This window comes from Hipposideros armiger, unplaced genomic scaffold, assembly GCF_001890085.2.
Source record: "Hipposideros armiger isolate ML-2016 unplaced genomic scaffold, ASM189008v1 scaffold_98, whole genome shotgun sequence".
Taxonomy (NCBI): domain Eukaryota; kingdom Metazoa; phylum Chordata; class Mammalia; order Chiroptera; family Hipposideridae; genus Hipposideros; species Hipposideros armiger.
In genome coordinates this window covers 1643299-1652193 of record NW_017731448.1, presented here as the reverse complement: position 1 = coordinate 1652193, position 8895 = coordinate 1643299, and positions in this window count along the sequence as shown.

Genomic DNA, 8895 nt, shown 5'->3' with positions numbered 1-8895 from the left:
AAAAAAGGCAACACGATGGGCCTCACCCTGAATCCTCCAGTCCTTTAGGGATGACACTAACTTCTGCCACTCCACCCGGGATGCCGCCAGTTCTGCTTGACCATCTTGGTCATGGAAGGGATTTGTTTCAGAGCATTCTCGACCCTGTGCACTGTGGTAGTCTTACCCTAAGCCAAGGAATTGATGTCAGGTTGTGCAACTACCAAGCATGTCTATTTCCATGATACATTTGTGATCTGGGGAAACGACCACCAGGTGGGGCCACAGACCCAGGGGACCTAGTGGAAGTTGGACTTGGGCCAGATCTCCATTTATTATCTAGCCCAATATTCCTGTGCTCTAACAGAGGCCTGTGATGATGATTACGTCTCTAAGTGCAAATGTCTACTTAGACCTTGTCCAAAGGCATCAGAAGCTTGGGTAGTCCTCCGAGCTCAGTTTCCTAAGTTAGTTCCTTTTGGTGAAGAACTGAGAGACCCAGGAGTTCAAGCACTTGTGTGCTATTGCAGGGTTCTGCCTCCTGGCGACACAACCTTCTCTTCAATCAATGAGCCTGAGTCCAAAAATTAGCTCAGGCCTGGAAACTGGGCACTGGATTGTGACTTTTTATTGGGTTGGTGGTGGTCCCTCAGCCTGTGATCACCCATCTTTGACTTCTTTTGATTGTGTACACTGGCCACTCTCACGCTGGCTATCATCTTCTGCTTTGTCCCTCGGATGCAATAACTAATAGGATTTTGAGTTAATTCCCCTGAGTATTCTTTGTTGGCTGGGAGAAGGGTCTTTGTGAATATTCCTTGGCCAGAGGGGCACGCTGTGGCAGGCGACAGCTAGCTGTCCACCAAAGCTTCACCGTCCCCTTACACAATGTAGCTCTGTTAGTGAGAAGGTGGTTATTGAGCCCAGAGCTACATTTTCGGGCATCACATGCATATGCATAAGGTTATGTGACTAGATCTTACTAGAGGATGGTAAGCAGAAGTCATAGCACTTGAGGGCCCAGAAGGTTAAAAGGTGTTTGTTCTTAGCCAAACAACGGCTCCCCTTCTGCTAGCCGTTTTTTATGTCCAGAGTGACCTTGGACGCTAAATGCTGAAGGCAGAGCCTCTGTCAGCCTGGGCCCCCAGATAATCACACGAGCACAACCACCACCCTCTCCACATAACACCCATGTTGGACTGTGGTGTAAGCTAGAAATCATCTTTAATAGTGGTAAGTAGTTGAAATGTAGGAGTGTGCTAAAACAGCTAGAGTTACCCTCATATATGCTCTCCACAGAATTCTACATCAACTCTTCCTAAAATTCTCTCTCCCTGCATCGATTTTTACCTAATTTGAAGGTATGTTTGTGATGGTCTGACTTAGAGTCTAGAATGTGTGACATATATAAAATCCACTCTGAGGGGCCCAGGGAGCTTTTACAAGTGCTAGGCAGGCAGTTATTCTTCACAACAACTGAAAATGAAGTGTATACTAAAAGGCAACGTTAATGCAATCAACACGTACATATTTTTTCTGTCCTCAACTCCTTAATATAGGCAGTCGTTTTAACCACATCCTACAGACCGCCTTGGGTTCTCAGGCCTCGCCTGCCCCCGGGCTCCCCGTGGCTCACTGCCTTTCCACCCCTTGAGGCTGACAGGCTGGGTCTCAGGGTTCTCTGGAACCTCCTGCCACAGGTTTAGAGGACATGGTCCCTACAGGGTGCATGTGTCCGTTTCCTAGTGTTTCTGTAACAAGTTACCACAAACTCAGTAGTTTAAAACAGCATCAACTTATCTTCTTACAGTTCTAGAAGTCAGAAGTCTGCAATGAGTTTCACTGGGCTAAAATCAAGGTGCCAGCAGGGCTGGTTCCTTCTGAGGGTTCCGAGGAAGAATCCATTGCACGCCTCTCGCAGCTTCTAGAGGTTGCTGCCATTGGGTGGCTCATGCCCCTTCTTTGCATCACTCCAGCCTCGCCTCTCCTACTACTGACTCTGATCCCCTGCCTCCCTCTTCTAATTATAATGTGATTTTATTGGACTCATGTGAATAACCCACGATCATCTCAAAATCCTCAATTTAATCCCCTCTGTGAAGTCTCTTACAGCAGCAAGGTATCCTTCACAGGCCCTGGGGACTAGGACATGGACGTCTTTGGGGGCCATCACTCGGCCTGCCACCGTGTGGGATGAGGCTTCCTACATGGCTTTCACAGACACCAGATGGCATAGAAATGTGAGGGAGCTGGCACCCCATACTGTGCAATTCAACCAGTGGAAAACAGTGGACAGAACCAAGCCAGGAAGGGACATCTCTTTTCTTTCCTGTCTCTGGATAACTGCTCCAAGGTGAGATTTCCCTCTACAGCCTGTGCAGAGACAGCCCATGTGGATACACACACGTCCCTGCTGAGCAACTGGCCAGGTCTACAGAGGCCCATAGGGAGCCAGGCCGGTGTGGAAATACATTACCTAGCATCACTTCTCATGCTCCCCTGCCTCACCCCTGTCCTTGCAGCCCTGGATTTGCACTTCCCAGAACACCAGCACCTCATCTCAGTCTTGGGCTCTGTTCGCTCTCCAAGAAGTCTCAGCTGGGGTGGCCCCCACACTGAAAGTCACAATTTATTCCTTCAGTAATTTAAGAAATAATTACTGAGTACTTGCCATGTTCAGACACGGTTCTAGTTGACAGAGGGACAGTAAGAAATATGAAAAGATTTCTGCTTTCACGAGGCTTACATTCTCATTGGGGAAGACATTCACTAGACAACTGAACAAACCAGAAAAGATCGTTTAGTGGCAAGTGCTATTTAAAACATGGGGATGCGATAAAGACGAGCTTGTTTCACATCAGGTGGTGAGGAAAGGCCTTTCTGGAGAGGTGGCATCTAAGCTGAGGCCTGAGTGGCAGAGTCGCTTGTGCAGAATCAGGGGACGGGGGGTGCATGGAATGACAGGTACCAATTTGCATTCGATGTGCTTCTCACCTGGATGATTGATTCTCGGTGGTATGCTCTGCTTTGAATAGCAGCAGAAATTTACTTTTAAAAAATGCATGAGTCTACCAAGCAACAAAGGCCAGATGGTTTAAAATACAAAATAAACACTTCAAGCAGAAGCTCTCTACTACTAACCAATAAATAGGAAGTTCTCTTTGTCGTGAAGGGGGGGTGTTTTGTTCTATTTTAGAAGTTAAATTCTCTTTTTTACTATTTAAAATTTTTTACTATGTTTTGCACTTGAGCATCATTTAAGAGAAAGGGCCATGAATTAGAAGTTAAAAGTCCATAGCTTCCTCATCTAACAAACGAATTGTGTTATTAACCCACTCCCTTCTAGCTCCCATGTGTTTTTGTTTTTATAATTAGCCGATGTTTTGTATCAGTGTTTCACCTCATTTCAAATGCTTTTGTGGATCAACGTACATGTTAGTTCAGACTATGGCATAAAGATGTCATGGGATTTGATAACATAGCTTACAGTATTTCTTTAGGTTTTCTATTACATGTTTTTTATCCCATTGTAAAAGGTGTTATTTAAGAAATCTTATACTCGGTTGTTGCTACTATAAACAGCTGCAGTTGGTTTTAAAATACTGACCTTTTATCCCATGATCTCGCGATGTCCACTCATTAATTCTAATAGAAAATCCAACACCATCAGCTGATAAAGGATGTGACGACTGCGTCATCATATCAGCTGTAAATAATGACAGTTTCAAATCTTTCCGATGCCTCATACTTGTATGCCTCTTTTTGACTTACTGAAGTGGCTGGAACCTCCTCAAGAGGGACAGTGCTTCACTGTCCCCTTGGCCTCAGCTGAGGCACCTTGCTGGCTGGGGGCTGAGATCATTTGAAGTCTCACTCACTGGCATGTCTAGTGGTTGAAGCCAGAAGACTTACACAGCTGGGGCTCCTCCTCAGGCATCTTCCTATATAGCTCTCTCCAACATGGTGGCCATAGGGCTCCAAAAGCACGTGTCCCAAGAGTCAAGCAAGAGTGGCAGTGTCCCCTTTTATGACTTACCTTGGGGAGTCGCACAGCAGCCCTCTGTCACATTCTGTTTGTTTGATGGAGAGATTTAAGGCTCCACCTTTTCATGGGAGGGTTATCAAAGAATTAGTGACATGTGTAAAACCATCACAATTGGTCCTCTGGCCCCAATCATTTACATTTTCCCTTCATGCATTTCTGAAATCCAGTTGAGCACACGTAGCCAGTTCCATGGTTAGAACTCAGTTCTGCTAACTGGGAATCATTCTCCATGGGCTCTTGGACATGGCAAGAGTTTTCCTTCTTTTTCCATAAATGCTACGGACTAGTGACCTGTTATATACCTCCTACTGGCCCCCCTTTTGAATTAAAGCATCTACAGCAGTTTTCTTTTTTTTTATGACGTTTACACTTATGTTTATAAAATTTGTCCATACTGTTGTGTGGCGATAGAAGCTGGTGATGGGACAGTGATAGCCACATAGAATGGGTGTGGCCATATAAAGGAAAAGAGAGAAATATTTTCCTAATTGGAGAAATCCATGGTGTGAATTTACCGCAGTTTATTTACCCATTCTGCTGTTGAAGAACATTTGAGTTGTTTTCCTACTGTTGGCTAATACACATAAAGGTGCTTAAACATTGTCGTCCATCTTTTGGTGGGTATAAGCACTTATTTCTGTTCGATATATATACAGGCAGTCCCTGGCTTAGGATAATTCAACCTAGGATTTTCGACATTACAATGGTGTGAAAGCAATACGAATTCAGTAGAAACCATTCTTCAAATTCTGAATTTTGATTTTTTCCTGGGCTAGCAAGCAATAGGCAGTACAATATTCTTCTGTGATGCTGGGCAGCAGCCCAGCTGTAGGCTAATGTAAGTATCCTGACATTTAAGGTAGGCGAGGCTAAGCCATGATGTTCGGTAGATGAGGTGTATTAAATGCATTTTCGACTTACAATGGGTTTATTGGGCCATAACATCGCAAGTCGAGGACTATCTGCACTGCTAGATCATAGAGTATTTATATTTTAGGTTCAGTAGATGCTGCCAGTTTTCCAAGGCTGTTGTACCCATTTATATCTCCACACAAAAAATGAACGGCATTCCATTTGTTCCACAACCTCACCAACACCTGGTACGGTCCTTTTAATTTCAGCCACCCTGATGATGGTGTATACAGCAGTTTTCTTATGCCAGTCCCGCTCCTGTATGTGGAGGACAGAAAACTTGTCTCTTTAGTCGCCAGATCTTCCAATCAAGAAGAATGTTAGTCAGTGAGCTATATACTTCAGGAACTACAACTAAAGGGACGTAGTCACACTGGGACTTGATTTACATGACAAGATCCTGGGCCTCAAGCCTGAACCTGATGCCTCAGTAGATGAGACTTGAATGATGCTTGAGAGGGCGGGAGTGTGCTTTGCATGAAGGGTGGCTTAATGCCAACAGCTGAAATAATCTGAAGACTCACTCACATATCTTATGACTGAGGCTGAGAAGACATACGGTTGGGGCTTGGAGCACTGGGGGCTTGTGTATCTCTATGTGGCCCCCTTACATAGTCTTTTTGGCATGGCGGCTTCAGGTTAGTGAGATTTCTTTCATGGGCAGCTCAGAGCTGCTAAGGTGTGTGTCCCAAGAGAAAGAGAGCAGGCAGAAAGGTGACACCTTTTATGACCTGGTCCCACGCGGGATCACTTCCACCAGTCACTCTGGCTGGACCATATTCACAGGAAGTAATCTTCACCTTTTTATGAGAGGTTTATCTAGAAGTTCCAGCATGTTTTAAAACTATGACACACACTAAGCTGCAAGGGAGGCTGGGAAATGGATTCTGTAGCTTAGCAACCATTGTGAGTGAGAACTTAGGGAAATTCTATTACTAAAAGGTAAAAGGGGAGAATGGACAGACTACCAGGGGGGTGGTTAGCAATCTCTCCCACAGGCAGCTTTTTGGAGAAACTAAAAAGCTAAACCAGGTTTTCATGGATGAAGAGAATATGAACAGGCAGAAAGGTGATTTCAGGTAAGAGAAGGGTATGATCAGACACTTGGAAAAGGGAATAACACAGTGGGCATATGTATCTTTTCACATTAAAAGTATGTGTCTAATTAGAGCAAGCTGGTGATGAGATAATGGCAAATTAGCCACATAGAATGGGTGTGGCCATATAAAAAAAAAAGAGGAAGTCTTTCGATTTTAGTGTAGCTTTGTGATAAGTGCAAGATTTCAGAGTCACAGGAACCTGGATTTGAATTCTGTCGATTGCTGTTTTGTGATTTTTCAGCAAGTGTGGTAGATTACAAAAATAGCCACATCTTCAACTTCTTGTTCAGTGACTTTACAGCAACTTCTGTCATGAAGTCTGGAGCCAGCTGAATGGCTCAGTTGGTTAAGAGCACGAGCTCTGAGCAACGGGGTCGCCGGTTCAATTCCCACATAGGCCAGTGAGCTGTGCCCGAGCTGAGCTGCTGCTGAGCTGCCAAATGGTGGCAGGATGGCTCAGCTGGTGAGAGCACATACTCCTAACAACAAGGTTGCTGGTTCGGCTCCTGCATGGGATGGTGGGCTATGCCCACCCGCAACTAATATTGAACATAGCACCTTGAGCTGAGCGGCAGTGAGCTACCAATGGGCGGCCAGATGGCGACTGGACTTGGAGCTTTGGAGCTGAGCTAGGTGCGCCCTCCACAACTAAGATTGAAGGACAACCTGGCTGTTCCCCTTCCCCAACTCCCCAGTTAAATCTTTGAAAAAAAAAAAGATACGGAGTGTTTCCCCAACTCTTGGCTCTGACCTGGTTCTGGGACTTGCTGTGGCCAGTAGAACATGGCAGAACTAGCCATGTGCCAGTTTTGAACCTAAGCCTCAAGAGGCCTTGCCCCACCCTACTAGCTTTCTTGAGACCCTGCCACGTGCCCTGTGAACCAGCCAAGGCTGGCTAACTGGAGGATGAGCGAGCACATGGAACAGAGCTCAGCCATCTCGTCTGAGTCCCTAGGCACATGAGAAAGCCAAGGCCACGTCACGGTTCACCTGGCTGCAGCTGAACTGAAGAGTTGGGAGTGCAGGAAGACTGCCCAGCGGAGCACAGCTCCAATTCATAACCTATAGAATCGTGATCTAAGTAAATGACAGTGGTTTTAGCCACTGAATTTTGGAGTGATTTGTTACACAGCAAAGCTATTACAGCCAGTTACATAAACCGCTTTTTAAATCTCAATATCCTCAATGAAGACTAGGTTGGCTAGCACCTCCATCGTGGTTACTTTGAGGACACAATGAGAGAATGTGGTAATACACCTGGCAGCACCAAACCTGACACATAATATGTGCTGAGCAAATGGCCACTAATGCCATTCACCGCATCAGAGAGAGACGGTCCAAGGAACAACACAATGCAAGTGTGAGAAGGAGTTATTGAGAATTCCACATTCTGTTCATTTCTGCCTCATGGATTTTCTTCCTTTGTTTATTCCACGGGCATGTGCTCACAGTACACATTACAAATCTGCATTTTGTGGCTCGATAGCGTCCTCTGAAAACTCTCCTCCTTGCATTGCACTCTTGCTTTCTGGACCGCCTTTGAACACATACGCAGAAGGACCATATACTCTTGCTATGTTATAATCAACTACTTGTTTCATACATTTATATCTTGTCCTTCCAACTCTGCTCTAAGCAAATCAACTGAAACAGTGCTTATGTTTCCTTTGCAAACCCCAGTGAGATAGTTTTGGTTTTTTCTCATCCAAACAGTAGGAATTTATTACAGAAAATGATGTAACGGTTGGTGTTGAGCCTTAATCAAGAGGCCTATTAAACTTCAATGTCAAGTCACTAAGTAAACTTATAGAGAACAATTCCCCCAAGAGATCAGAGTTGTAGGAATTATTCGTTTTCTTTTCTGGCAGGTCATGAGGGAACTATGAGAACTCTAATCTGGCAACTGGTTCCCACCAAGCAAATGTCTGGATGCCTCAGGGGTAGCAGACCCTGTTTGCATCTCAAACTGCTAATCAACTATGATCCTATTATTACTTGAAAGAGAAAAATAAAAGTCCCTGGGAAAATTGAAGAGAGAACAGATTATATACTTTGAAAACCTCTTTCATTTTCCCACATAACTTTCCCTGCACTCAAAAGCACTTAAAAGTTTTGTGTCTTTTTTACTTCAGAGGTTGTTTACTTGAGATTTTCTTCAGAATAAGATGACATTTTTTAATTGAAAAATCATTTGTTGTGACCTTTCTGTGGGGTGCAGGGCCAAGCTCCTACCAGCTTTCGGGCGCCGACCATGCCTCATGTGCCAATTCCACATTCAGTGATGCCACCTTGGAGCTTGAAATTAGCCATGGTGGGAACACGGACACCATAAAAATCAGCAAACATTAAAAAGCAGAACTGTTTGCCCCTGGACAGCCCGTGATAAACACTTACCAGCACACCATTGCCAGAGCTCTGGTTCATGGCGATTACAGCTCTCGTCTTGAGTGCAGACACTGGGTTTCATCAGAGAGCAGCAGTCACCTTCCTCACTGCTGGATAGGAGTCTCATTTGGGGGACTGATAAAATGGGGACGAAATGAAAGCATGACCGAGAGATGTGCTGCTGAGTCAGAGACAGCATGGCTCAAATATGAGTGAGGGAGCGAGTGGCCTGGGACACGGTGAGAATCAGTCAGGGGCAGAAAACACAAGGAACCGTAGTAGAGATTTCTGTTTTGGTGAGAAAGGGATGAGTTTCGAGTAGGAGAGGGATCTATTTTTTTTTTTAAGATTTTAATTGGGGAATTGGGGGATGGAAACAGCACTGGGGAATTGGGGGAAGGGGAACAGACAAGTTGCTGTCGTTTTGTTCTTCAGTCTAGTTGTGGAGGACGTTGCTTCACTGGCCCAAGTTGG